Raw genomic sequence first — 11,730 nt, forward strand, 5'->3', positions numbered from 1 at the left:
AGCCAGGTGTAGTGGCCTGCACCTGTAATCCCAGCTACTTGTGGGGCTGAGGTGGCAGAATCTCTTGAGCCCGGGAGGTTGAGGCTGCAGTGAGCTGTGATTGTTCCACTGCACTCCAGCCTGGGCGACAGAGGAAGACTGTAAAAATACACACACACACACACACACACACACACACACACACACACACACATCTGGGAACTTTCCAGAATGCTCGGTGAGAGGCAGAGTTATGGTAGCTGCCGAGCTGCACACAGCTCTGAGCTCCTTACCACTCCCTCACACACCAGCCTCAGCCCACTCACCGGCAGAAGATGGTGAAAGAAACCACTTACTGTGATGTTTTGGGGATCAAACCCAATGCTACTAAGGAAGAATTGAAAAAGGCTTATAGGAAACTGGCCTTGAAGTACCATCCTGATAAGAATCCAAATGAAGGAGAGAAGTTTAAACAGATTTCTCAGGCATATGAAGTTCTCTCTGATGCAAAGAAAAGGGAATTATATGACAAAGGGGGAGAACAGACAATTAAAGAGGATGGAGCAGGTGGCGGTTTTGGCTCCCCCATGGACATCTTTGATATGTGTTTTTGGAGGAGGAGGAAGGATGCAGAGAGAAAGGAGAGGTAAAAATGATGTACATCAGCTCTCAGTAACACTAGAAAACTTATATAATGGTGTAAAAAGAAAACTAGCTCTGCAAAAGAATGTGATTTGTGACAAATGAGAAGATAGAAGAGGTAAGAAAGGAGCAGTAGAGTACTGTCCCAATTGCTGAGGTACTGCAATGCAAATAAGAATTCATCAGATAGGACCTGGAAAGGTTCAGCAAATTCAGTCTGTGTGCATGGAGTTCCAGGGCCATGGGGAGCAGATCAGTCCTAAAGATAGATGTAAAAGCTGCAAGGGAAGGAAGATAGTATGAGAGAAGAAGATTCTAGAAGTTCATATTGACAAAGGCATGAAATATGGCCAGAAGATAACATTCCATGGTGAAGGAAACCAAGAATCAGGACTGGAGCGAGAAGATATCATCATTGTGTTAGATCTGAAGGACCTTGCTATTTTTACTAGATAAGGAGAAGACCCTTCATGTGTATGAAAGGGTACAGCATACAGCTGGTTGAAGCACTGTGTGGCTTCCAGAAGCCAATATCTACTCTTGACAACTGAACCATAGTCATCACCTCTCATCCAGGTTAGATTGTCAAGCATGGAGATATCAAGTGTGTAATAAATGAAGGCATGCCAATTTATCGTAGACCATATGAAAAGGGATGCCTAATCATTGAATTCAAGGTAAACTTTCCTGAGAATGACTTTCTCTCTCCTGATAAACTGTCTTTGCTGGAAAAACTCCTACCTGAGAGGAAGGAAGTGGAAGAGACTGATGAGATGGATCGAGTAGAACTGGTGGACTTTGATCCAAATCAGGAAAGATGGTGCCATTACAATGGAGAAGCATATGAGGATGATGAACATCATCCCAGAGGTGGTGTTCAGTGTCAGACCTCTTAATGGGCCAGTGAATAGCACTCACTGGTGGCATTTTATGTGCAGTAGTAAATGAGTGAAAGACTATAATCATAATATGCTCACTACTTGCTCTAGTTTTGTTTAATATTCAACTGTAGTAGTGCTTTAAAAAGTTAAATGAAGAATAAATTCAAATATAAAAGCTCTGACTTTACCCTTTATGTATGATGACTTCGGTGTGCAAGATGAAGTTTAATACCTGTAAAAACTACTTTACAAAGAAGTTCCCCTAGCATTTCTAGGCCAAACCTTGTAATTGACTTCAGCTATGTACGTGGACAAGCTTAGACTGAAATGCTAGGTATATGTATTGGCTTCAGTCTTCATTGTTAAGCTATGAAAGTAAAACTCTGTATTTAACTGGCAATGAGGAAAAAAAAATTGTAGAGAAGTTTTGGTCTGTATAGTTCTTTGTGTTAAGTGGGATTCATTGTAGTGCCTCTGCATTTATCCTATTGCCTCAACTGTTACTTAAAGTTGGCATAATAAATAATTTGTCCTGTGGGATCAGTGATAAAAATGATACCTTTCTGTAGGAGGGGTTTATCATAATGATGCTGCTTCTTGAAGGTTTGCACTTCCAGAATTGTGTTTCCTTCTGCTGTACCATCCGTGTGTGTGTGTGTGTGTGTGTGTGTGTGTGTGTGTGTATCTCCATATATATCTTGACCAGTCCTGGTTATTTGCCCCCTCCTTGTCTGTGGACCATAATAAGCCCCAGTAGTGACTTTAGAGCTTGGGTAACGTAGAAATTAAAATGAAAAGACCTGGCCGGGCGCGGTGGCTCAAGCCTGTAAGCCCAGCACTTTGGGAGGCCGAGACGGGCAGATCACGAGGTCAGGAGATCAAGACCATCCTGGCTAACACGGTGAAACCCCGTCTCTACTAAAAATACAAAAAACTAGCCGGGTGAGGTGGCGGGCGCCTGTAGTCCCAGCTACTCGGGAGGCTGAGGCAGGAGAATGGCGTGAACCCGGGAGGCGGAGCTTGCAGTGAGCTGAGATCCGGCCACTGCACTCCAGCCTGGGCGACAGAGCGAGACTCCGTCTCAAACAAAACAAAACAAAACAAAAAATGAAAAGACCTTTACATGGAGAAATAATTTGCATGGGTAATATAGGAAGGTATTATTTAGGTATGTTACAGGATTACTTTAAACCATTTGACTTACTCTCCAAAGTAATTAATGTTGGTAGCATAGCAAATTATGATGAATAGCTTTAATTGTATGTTTAAAAGTCTCATCATATGTTTACATGCTTAAATCTGGGTATCAGAATTTAAGCAATTATTGAAATGCATTGTCTCCTTAATATACTAATTACAAAGCAAAAAAAAAAAAATTCCAACAAACAAGATAACTACATGTCCTATTGACTCCTATTGGTTAGAATAAGTGATGTAGACTGAGAGTAAAGGTCATTTTGTACATTTTCTTGAACTTCATGTATATGTTGATAACCAACTAACAGGCTGGTTTAATCACCCTCTTTTTCCCTCCCTGGAGTAACACAAGTGTTTAAAGCACATGGAAATACTGAACTCCTTGGGGGCAAGGACTAGCACTTGGTTCAGTAGTTGGAACATAGTAGGCACTCAATAAGTGCTTGTTGATTTGTTTTAAAGCTACTAAAAGAATAATCCAAGTAAAAATTGAGACGAGAGTCAAACCAAATGGACAAGTGAGCAGAATAAGAGGAAAGGAGAGAAAAAAATGTAAATGTGAAGGATAAGAATTCTATGAGTGCACCTGGGAGGAGGATAAGATGCAATAGGAGGGGGGAAATTTAAAAAGGAAGCAAATTAGAGGGGTTAAAGTTATCATTAGAAAAGAAAAGCAGAACTGAGCAAGGTTTGACTGCCAGCTTTTCTGCCTGATTCCTGCCAACAGGGTGTATAGCTTCGTTGATGAGAACCTTTTCCTGGCCTTGTACAACAACAGAGTAAATACAGAAGAAAACTCATAGTTTTAGCATTCAGAGGTCACAGTCAGGCAGTGGGGACGGTGGCCAGCCTTGATCAATGCAGAATTGATTTACAATTTAATGCTTTTGTGTTTCAAAGTAGGATACCCAAAGAGGACAACTTGGGGGCAGACTTCAAATTCCTTCTGCCAACACTAAAAATGAATAAGAGAAGCCCATGTCACTTAAAGCAAGATATATAGTCCTGGGATAGAGTGACTTGTGAATAGGACGTGACAAAGAAAAGGTAGTGGGGAAAGAAAGGGTAAGGACCTAAAAAGGGAGGCTGAGAAAGTGATATACAGAGAAATATCAAAGGAGGGCTAAGCCTATAAAATTGAAATCGACGGATGAGGGGATGAGGACATTAAAAAGATCTTTAAGAGGCTTCAGGGAATGTAAGATCGAGGGCAAAGCAGAGATGTCATGTGGAATGCATTACATAACAAGCAGCTTGTGAAAGTTAATGCATGACATCATAGAAAGAAGGGTATGCACAGGGTCTAGGGGCCGGGGGTGCCCCAGCACTTTGGGTCTGAATATAAAGAGTGGAGTACTGTGGCTACAGAGCTAATGGGATCTTGTGAAGACAAAAGAGGATGTTATAGGCTCTTCTTGATATACAGAGAGGATACTGGGGTAATTGGGTTGACCAAGCATTGGTGTCAACAGAGTGGCATTAACATCTCAGTCCTATCACTTAAAAAGTAACTTCTTTGGCCAAGCTCCTTTGACTTCTGAATCTCAGTTTTCTTATCTGTAAAATGGGGACAATAAAACTCAAATCACAGCGTTGTCATCAGGATAAGCAGTGCATGGACAGTGACTTGCACATAGGAGACACTCAATACTACTACTACTACTACTACTACTACTACTACTACTACTACTACTATTACTTTTTCTATCATTATGCAATCATCATTTCACTTAAAAAATAAGGTGAACAGACAAAATACACTGCTAGAAATTATGCTACCCCTAATAAAAATTTCCCTTTTTTCAAGGTAAGGAAAGAGAGTGGATCAAAGGGGAAAGGGCAAATGCACAATCTTAGACATAAAGGCTCATCCAAATATGAGAATGCTGATGTATACAGGCACGGCAGAGTCGATGCAGGAACAAGCATATATTAAATATGGTGTAGGGGATGATGGATGGGGAAAGAATAAACATTAGAGTTTAGTGTGTTTAAAAGTGATATTGATCATTTGTGGAAAGGTGTTTGGCAACAGAAAATAAACTGTAAATGGGCAAAATATCTTAAATCTTTCATAATTAAAAACTCCACGACATGGCCTTCCCTGGAGCTCATTAAGAATTAGCCCACATCTGTTTGGCATAGAGACGGAGGTACCCTCCTACGGGAAGAGGGAGAGAGACTGAGTCATCTTATCCTTTTCAGAGTTTCCTCCTTTTGCTTCCTTTCTTTTCCAACCCAGCCCTCACCTTTATTTAACTGTCCAAGAGCCTCAGAGCTAAGCTTATCCACACGTTGATAAAATGCTTGCTTGGTAGAGCCTGGGTGGTTTCTTTTCTTTTCTTGGCCATGTGTCTTATTTTAGTAACAAGCAACAAGCAATACAGAGAATGCTCAGACGGAGGGGGAAGAGGACAAGACAGACAATCCTCACAGCTTTGGTGAAAGTGTGTTCTTGGGGGTGGGGAGGAAGCATCGCCCACAGAGCAGTGCCTTTCACCAGCGGTTCTGAAAAGGAAAAGGAACCCTAGGAGGGTGCAGAGACTGTATTTAGCCACACAGGCAACCAAATCAGAAAGTTGTCTGTAAGAAGAGCAAGGCTTAGGGCACCCAAAGGAGAGTTAAAGATGAAAGCTGCTGGGCGTAGTGATTCACGCCTGTAATCCCAGCACTTTGGGAGGCCAAGGCGGGTGGATCACCTGAGGTCAGGAGTTTGAGACCAGCCTGGCCAATGTGGTGAAACCCCGTCTCTACTAAAAATACAAAAATTAGCCAGGCATGGTGGCACATACCTGTAATCCCAGCTACTTGTGAGGCTGAGGCAGGAGAATTGCTTGAACCAGGGAGAAGGGGGTTGCAGTGAGCCGAGATCACACCACTGCATTCCAGTCTGGGCAAAAAGAGCAAAACACACACACACACACAAAAAAAGGAAAGAAAGAAAGAAAAAGAAAGAAGAAAGAAAAGAAAGAAAGAAAGAAAGAAAGAGAAAGAAAGAAAGAAAGAAAGAAAGAAAGAAAGAAAGAAAGAAAGAAAGAAAGAAAGAAAGAGAAAAGAAAGAAAAGAAAAGAAAAGAAAGAAAGAAAAAGAAAAAAGGTGAAAGCTTGGACATGCAAAGGGCTATCCACCCACTACTGCAGCACAGGGTGCAGGCTGGTGGCTTGACTTGGAGTCAAGGGCAGGGGCCCAGAGATGTCCTAGCTACATAATTTGCAGAATCTATTGCAAACTGTGTTATTATTATGATAAGTGTAAATTATTGTAAATAAACATTATATTATTGTGTTATTAATAACATATAATTATTACTATTTGTTTAAAAATTATTCAGAATTTCAAAATAGTAGAGCGTTAAACCAACTGGGCCCTTCTGAGCATGGAGTCCCCAGTTGCACAGGGCCTCATGCTCATGAAGCTGGCACTGCCTAGGGATATGTTTATGTGGATCACCAAACATAGGCTGATTATTTTATTTAACAAATCAAAATGATAGCGCTAGAATGATTTTGTGTTATTTTATTCAAAGTTTTGTTTTGTAAATTTTAAAACTTCTCTTATGATTTTATATTATACTTAATATACATTATGATAATGCAATCATATTCTAATGACAAATAAAAAGTTTTTTTTTTTTTTGCAAATTTGTTTGAATGCCAAACACCTATCCTTTAAATAGGAGCTACTTCCTATTTTCTTTAGTTTCTCTGGCCCTGTGTGATTTTGACTGAGGCTCTGTAAAATGGATAAAAAAGACAAGGAAAGCTATTTCCAGTGCTCTCCTTCTCCCAGCCTCATGCTGCTCTGTGTGTCCTCATTCTGGGCTCTTCTCCCAACTCTCCTCCCTCCCAAATCTTTCCCTGAGTTCTTTAATGTTCTTTCCGCTTATTTGTCACCCCTTGTGGCAGCTATAAAACCAAATCTTTACTTTGAGAATTGGTAATTAAAGGGAAAGAATTAAGCATTTATTCTGCCTTTCCGGTAGGGACTATATTTCAATATAATCAAATAGCCATAGTTTTACTTTTTGTTTATTTAACACTTACATAGTGCTTACCAGGCAGCCTGCTTTATTCTGATTGCTTTACTAGTATTACTTAATTTAATGATCATAACACAACATTTTATAGATAAGAAAATTGAGGCATGGAGAGGTTAAGTGACAGTCACATAGCTGGCAAGAGGTGGGACCAGGATTTGAAACCAGACCCTCTGGCTCTAATGTCGATGCTCATACCCACTCCACCGGGCTACTCTGGTTGAACAAGGTAAATTCTACTTTCCTGAACAATACTGGCTTGGAAATAGAGATAGGGTGATAGAATTTAAAAATCATTTTTAAGCCTGTCATGAATTCATTGATTCAGACCAGAATCATCAAGTGGGATTAAAACTATTAGGTGAATAGCTGATGGGGACCTGGACATTTGTATGGTGCCAAGGTAACAGCACACAGACTATTTTCTGGTCTCAAGAGGAAAGCAACTATACAATGGGTCTGGCTGCCATCATGCTGATCTAGTGGTGAATCACAGCATTACCAACAGTGGGGCAACCAGACACTATATGTCTTCTGACATTCTGCTGTATGTGATGCAATGCCATGTGGATGTATTCTAGCTGAAGATACTTAATTTGAATGTATCAAGCCTTTTGTTCTAATGTGCAGTTTCTGGGAAATACAGGAGATTGAGAAACAAGCTAAATAACACCACAAATAAGCACTTAGACAAATACAAAAGGTGGAACATTTTTTTAGAACCACTGGCCTGATTTCCTCAATGAGTCAATTTAATGTGAAATAGAAAAAGAATGTTCTCTAGTTCAAGAGACTGAAGGGATATAACAAGATGACTGCATGATTTGAACTGAATCCTGATGTGGACAAACCAGCTGTAAAGAACATTTCTGGGATAATTGGGGAAATTTGAATATGGCTTGAGCATTGTCAAGTGTTAAGGAATTTGCACACTGAAGTAAATAATTAATAAAATAATTTTTAAATGTCCATTCTGAAGTAAATGAGGTCTCTCTCTCTCTCTCTCTCTTTTTCAGACAGGGTCTCACTGTCACCCAGACTGGAGTGCAATCTCGGCTCATTGTAGCCTCGACCTCCCGGGTTCGAGTAATCTTCCTGCCTCAGCCTCCCAAGTAACTGGGACTACAGGTGTGCACCAGCACACCTGGCTAATTTTTGTATTACTTGTAGAGACAGGGTTTTGCCATTTTGGCCAGCTGGTCTCCAACTCTTGAGCTCAAGTGGTCTGCCCGCTTCAGCCTCCCAAAGTGCTGGGATTACAGGTGTGAGCCACCATGCCCAGCCACTTTCACTCTCTTTGCAGAATGGTCCCTCCACTTGCCCTGAGTGAATCCTGACTCCTTCCTTGCCCATTTATTCCTGTAGCAGATATTATTGGTGCTCTACCCATATCTCTTTGGCCCTCATCATTTCTGTCCATGTAGGCTGACTTCCAACTGCCAACACTGGCATCTTTTCCTGGAGGATTTTCTCTGGCCTCAAGAGCCCTCTTTGCCTGTACACATAGGAAGCCAGAAGTTACAGGGGATTAACAAATTCCCTAGGATGGCTCTGAATCAATGACTGACAGGAGTAGTTGATCCCTTAGGTGGGATAACTCTGAGATGCAGGTTCTACACAACCTCCTGGAATTGCCCAGCATGATTAAGCTCCACTTACCTACAGTGGTAACTTGATTGATAACACGCCCCTTTATTGGCTCAGTCCCCTACTCCTTTTGGGTATTTCCTGTGATCATCTCCAAACTACTTATGGTGGCTGGAATCTCATATTTCAGAGTCTGCTTTGGGGACAGTCCAGACTAATATATTTCACCTGGAGCCCTCTTTTATGGGAATTGTTCTTTCTCCCATAGCCTGAGAGCAAGAGACAGTTCCAGCATATTTCTAGTGCCATGCTTTTACCCTCATGCAACATTCTTTCCTTCTTTGATGCTTACACCATTTACCCTCTATGTGTCCTCACTGTTAGCATTTATTAGCATCATGGCTATTATCCCGTATCCACAGAAAATTCTGGTGCTCCCCTCTAAATCCAAATCCTATCATTAGCCTGAGGGTTTCATATGGAAGTCCTAACCTCCTCCTGGCCTCTTGGCTTCAGGAGCCCCTCATCTCAAGTTATCTTTAGCTCTGCTCCATTTTACCCACTGCCTTGGCCACACTGTGGAAGTCATCATCGCCCCAAACTGCTTTACTTCTGAAATTCTAAACTTCAATTTTCTTTTTTTTTTTTTGTATTTTTTTTTTAAATTTATTATTATTATACTTTAAGTTCTAGGGTACATGTGCATAACGTGCAGGTTTGTTACATATGTATACTTGTGCCATGTTGGTGTGCTGCACCCATCAACTCGTCAGCACCCATCAACTCGTCATTTACATCAGGTATAACTCCCAGTGCAATCCCTCCCCCCTCCCCCCTCCCCATGATAGGCCCCAGTGTGTCATGTTCCCCTTCCCGAGTCCAAGTGATCTCATTGTTCAGTTCCCACCTATTAGTGAGAACATGCGGTGTTTGGTTTTCTGTTCTTGCGATAGTTTGCTGAGAATGATGGTTTCCAGCTGCATCCATGTCCCTACAAAGGACACAAACTCATCCTTTTTTATGGCTGCATAGTATTCCATGGTGTATATGTGCCACATTTTCTTAATCTAGTCTGTCACTGATGGACATTTGGGTTGATTCCAAGTCTTTGCTATTGTGAATAGTGCCACAATAAACATACGTGTGCATGTGTCTTTATAGCAGCATGATTTATAATCCTTTGGGTATATACCCAGTAATGGGATGGCTGGGTCATATGATACATCTAGTTCTAGATCCTTGAGGAATCACCATACTGTTTACCATAATGGGTGAACTAGTTTACAATCCCACCAACAGTGTAAAAATGTTCCTATTTCTCCACATCCTCTCCAGCACTTGTTGTTTCCTGACTTTTTAATGATTGCCATTCTAACTGGTGTGAGATGGTATCTCATTGTGGTTTTGACTTGCATTTCTCTGATGGCAAGTGATGATGAGCATTTTTTCATGTGTCTGTTGGCTGTATGAATGTCTTCTTTTGAGAAATGTCTGTTCATATCCTTTGCCCACTTGTTGATGGGGTTGTTTGTTTTTTTCTTGTAAATTTGTTTGAGTTCTTTGTAGGTTCTGGATATTAGCCCTTTGTCAGATGAGCAGATTGCAAAAATTTTCTCCCATTCTGTAGGTTGCCTGTTCACTCTGATGGTAGTTTCTTTTGCTGTGCAGAAGCTCTTTAGTTTAATTAGATCCCATTTGTGAATTTTGGCTTTTGCTGCTGTTGCTTTTGGTGTTTTAGACATGAAGTCTTTGCCCATGCCTATGTCCTGAATGGTACTACCTAGGTTTTCTTCTAGGGTTTTTATGGTATTAGGTCTAACATTTAAGTCTCTAATCCATCTTGAATTAATTTTCATATAAGGAGTAAGGAAAGGATCCAGTTTCAGCTTTCTACTTATGGCTAGCCAATTTTCCCAGCACCATTTATTAAATAGGGAATCCTTTCCCCATTTCTTGTTTCTCTCAGGTTTGTCAAGGATCAGATGGCTGTAGATGTGTGGTATTACTTCTGAGGACTCTGTTCTGTTCCATTGGTCTATATCTCTGTTTTGGTACCAGTACCATGCTGTTTTGGTTACTGTAGCCTTGTAGTATAGTTTGAAGTCAGGTAGCATGATGCCTCCAGCTTTGTGATATAAGAACCCATTTTTCCAGCTCTCTTACTCTTTCAGTGCTTGCTCATGGGCTTCGCTGCATCTTCCCTAGAAGCCTCCACCCAAAGCCAGTTCTGCAATCTACCTTTTCTGTTCCTGAGGACTGCTGGAGAAGATCACCCATGGTTGCATACTGCACCGTCTTTAGCCTCAGTTAAACTCTCGGTTTTTAGTCAGTCATTTTGCTTATTGTTGGGCAGCAACTTCTCCTTCTCTCCAATAATGTTCCTGCCTGTTGTCTGGGTCGCTTTTCATTTGCCTCAGCCCACTCACTCCTTTTCCAATTTGGTTTCCATCTTGCCTCTGACTCTTGGCTCTATACTCTTTTAAAATCTGCCTTTTGTCATCTAGTGGTTCTATTCTTCTCAAAGTCTTGGCTCAAGTATGTATGTACAAAATTTCTTCTAGTGTTGATGGAAAAATACCAAACTGTAAAATTTTTAAAAGAGGTTTATTCTGAGCCAATATGAGTGACCACAGCTAGGGGCACTCATACCCAAGAAGCCTTGAGTAAGTGGTCCTGAGACAGTCAGAATGTAACTTTGTTTCATATATTTTAGGGAAGCAGGAGTTACAGGCAAAGAATACTTTCCTTCCATGTAAAGGAATGTATGCCTTTCATGTAGAACAATACATGGAAAGTATACATTGGTTAGGCCTGAAAAGGTAAGATATCTTGAAGCAGGGGCTTACAGGTTATAGGTGGATTCAGAGATTTTTTTAAACTTTTAAGTTCAGGGGTGCATGTGAGGGTTTGTTATATAGGTAAACTTGAGTCATGGGGAGTTGTTGTGTAGATTATTTCACTACCCAGGTATTAAGCCTAGTACCCATTAGTTATTTTTCTGTATTTAGAGATTTTTAAAATTTGCAATTGGTTAAAGGAATAAAGCTTTGTAAAAATTACTTGGAGTCAGTAGAAAAGAATGTTCAATTTAAGATAAGGGTTTGCTAAGCATCATGTGATGTTATGCTAGAGTCAGGTTGTGAGGGCAAGCCAGAAGATACTGGGTCAGAGTGACCTGTAGGGGTGTGTGCCTTAACCCTTGCCTGGCATGGCCTTAGGTTCTGTTTATAATTTGTTATCTTATTGTTTCAAAGAGTCCATTTTGTCAGTCTTATGATCTCTATTTTAACATTAATGCTGGTCAATTGTTGTGAATAAACTGCAAAAAGAGGGGAGTGCAATGAAGTATGTCTGACCTCCTTTTTTGTCATGGCCAGCAACTCAGTTTTCTGTTTTTATTTTTATTTT

The 11,730-nt window shown here is 40.7% G+C and overlaps 1 pseudogene; it reads left to right on the forward strand.

The window, feature by feature from the left end:
• Window positions 1-314: 314 nt before the first annotated feature.
• LOC103232455 (dnaJ homolog subfamily A member 1 pseudogene) lies at window positions 315-1,525 on the forward strand (annotated as a pseudogene).
• The last annotated feature ends 10,205 nt before the right edge of the window (window positions 1,526-11,730 follow it).

The sequence above is a fragment of the Chlorocebus sabaeus genome, chromosome X (assembly GCF_047675955.1).
Source record: "Chlorocebus sabaeus isolate Y175 chromosome X, mChlSab1.0.hap1, whole genome shotgun sequence".
NCBI classification, from domain to species: Eukaryota; Metazoa; Chordata; class Mammalia; order Primates; family Cercopithecidae; genus Chlorocebus; species Chlorocebus sabaeus.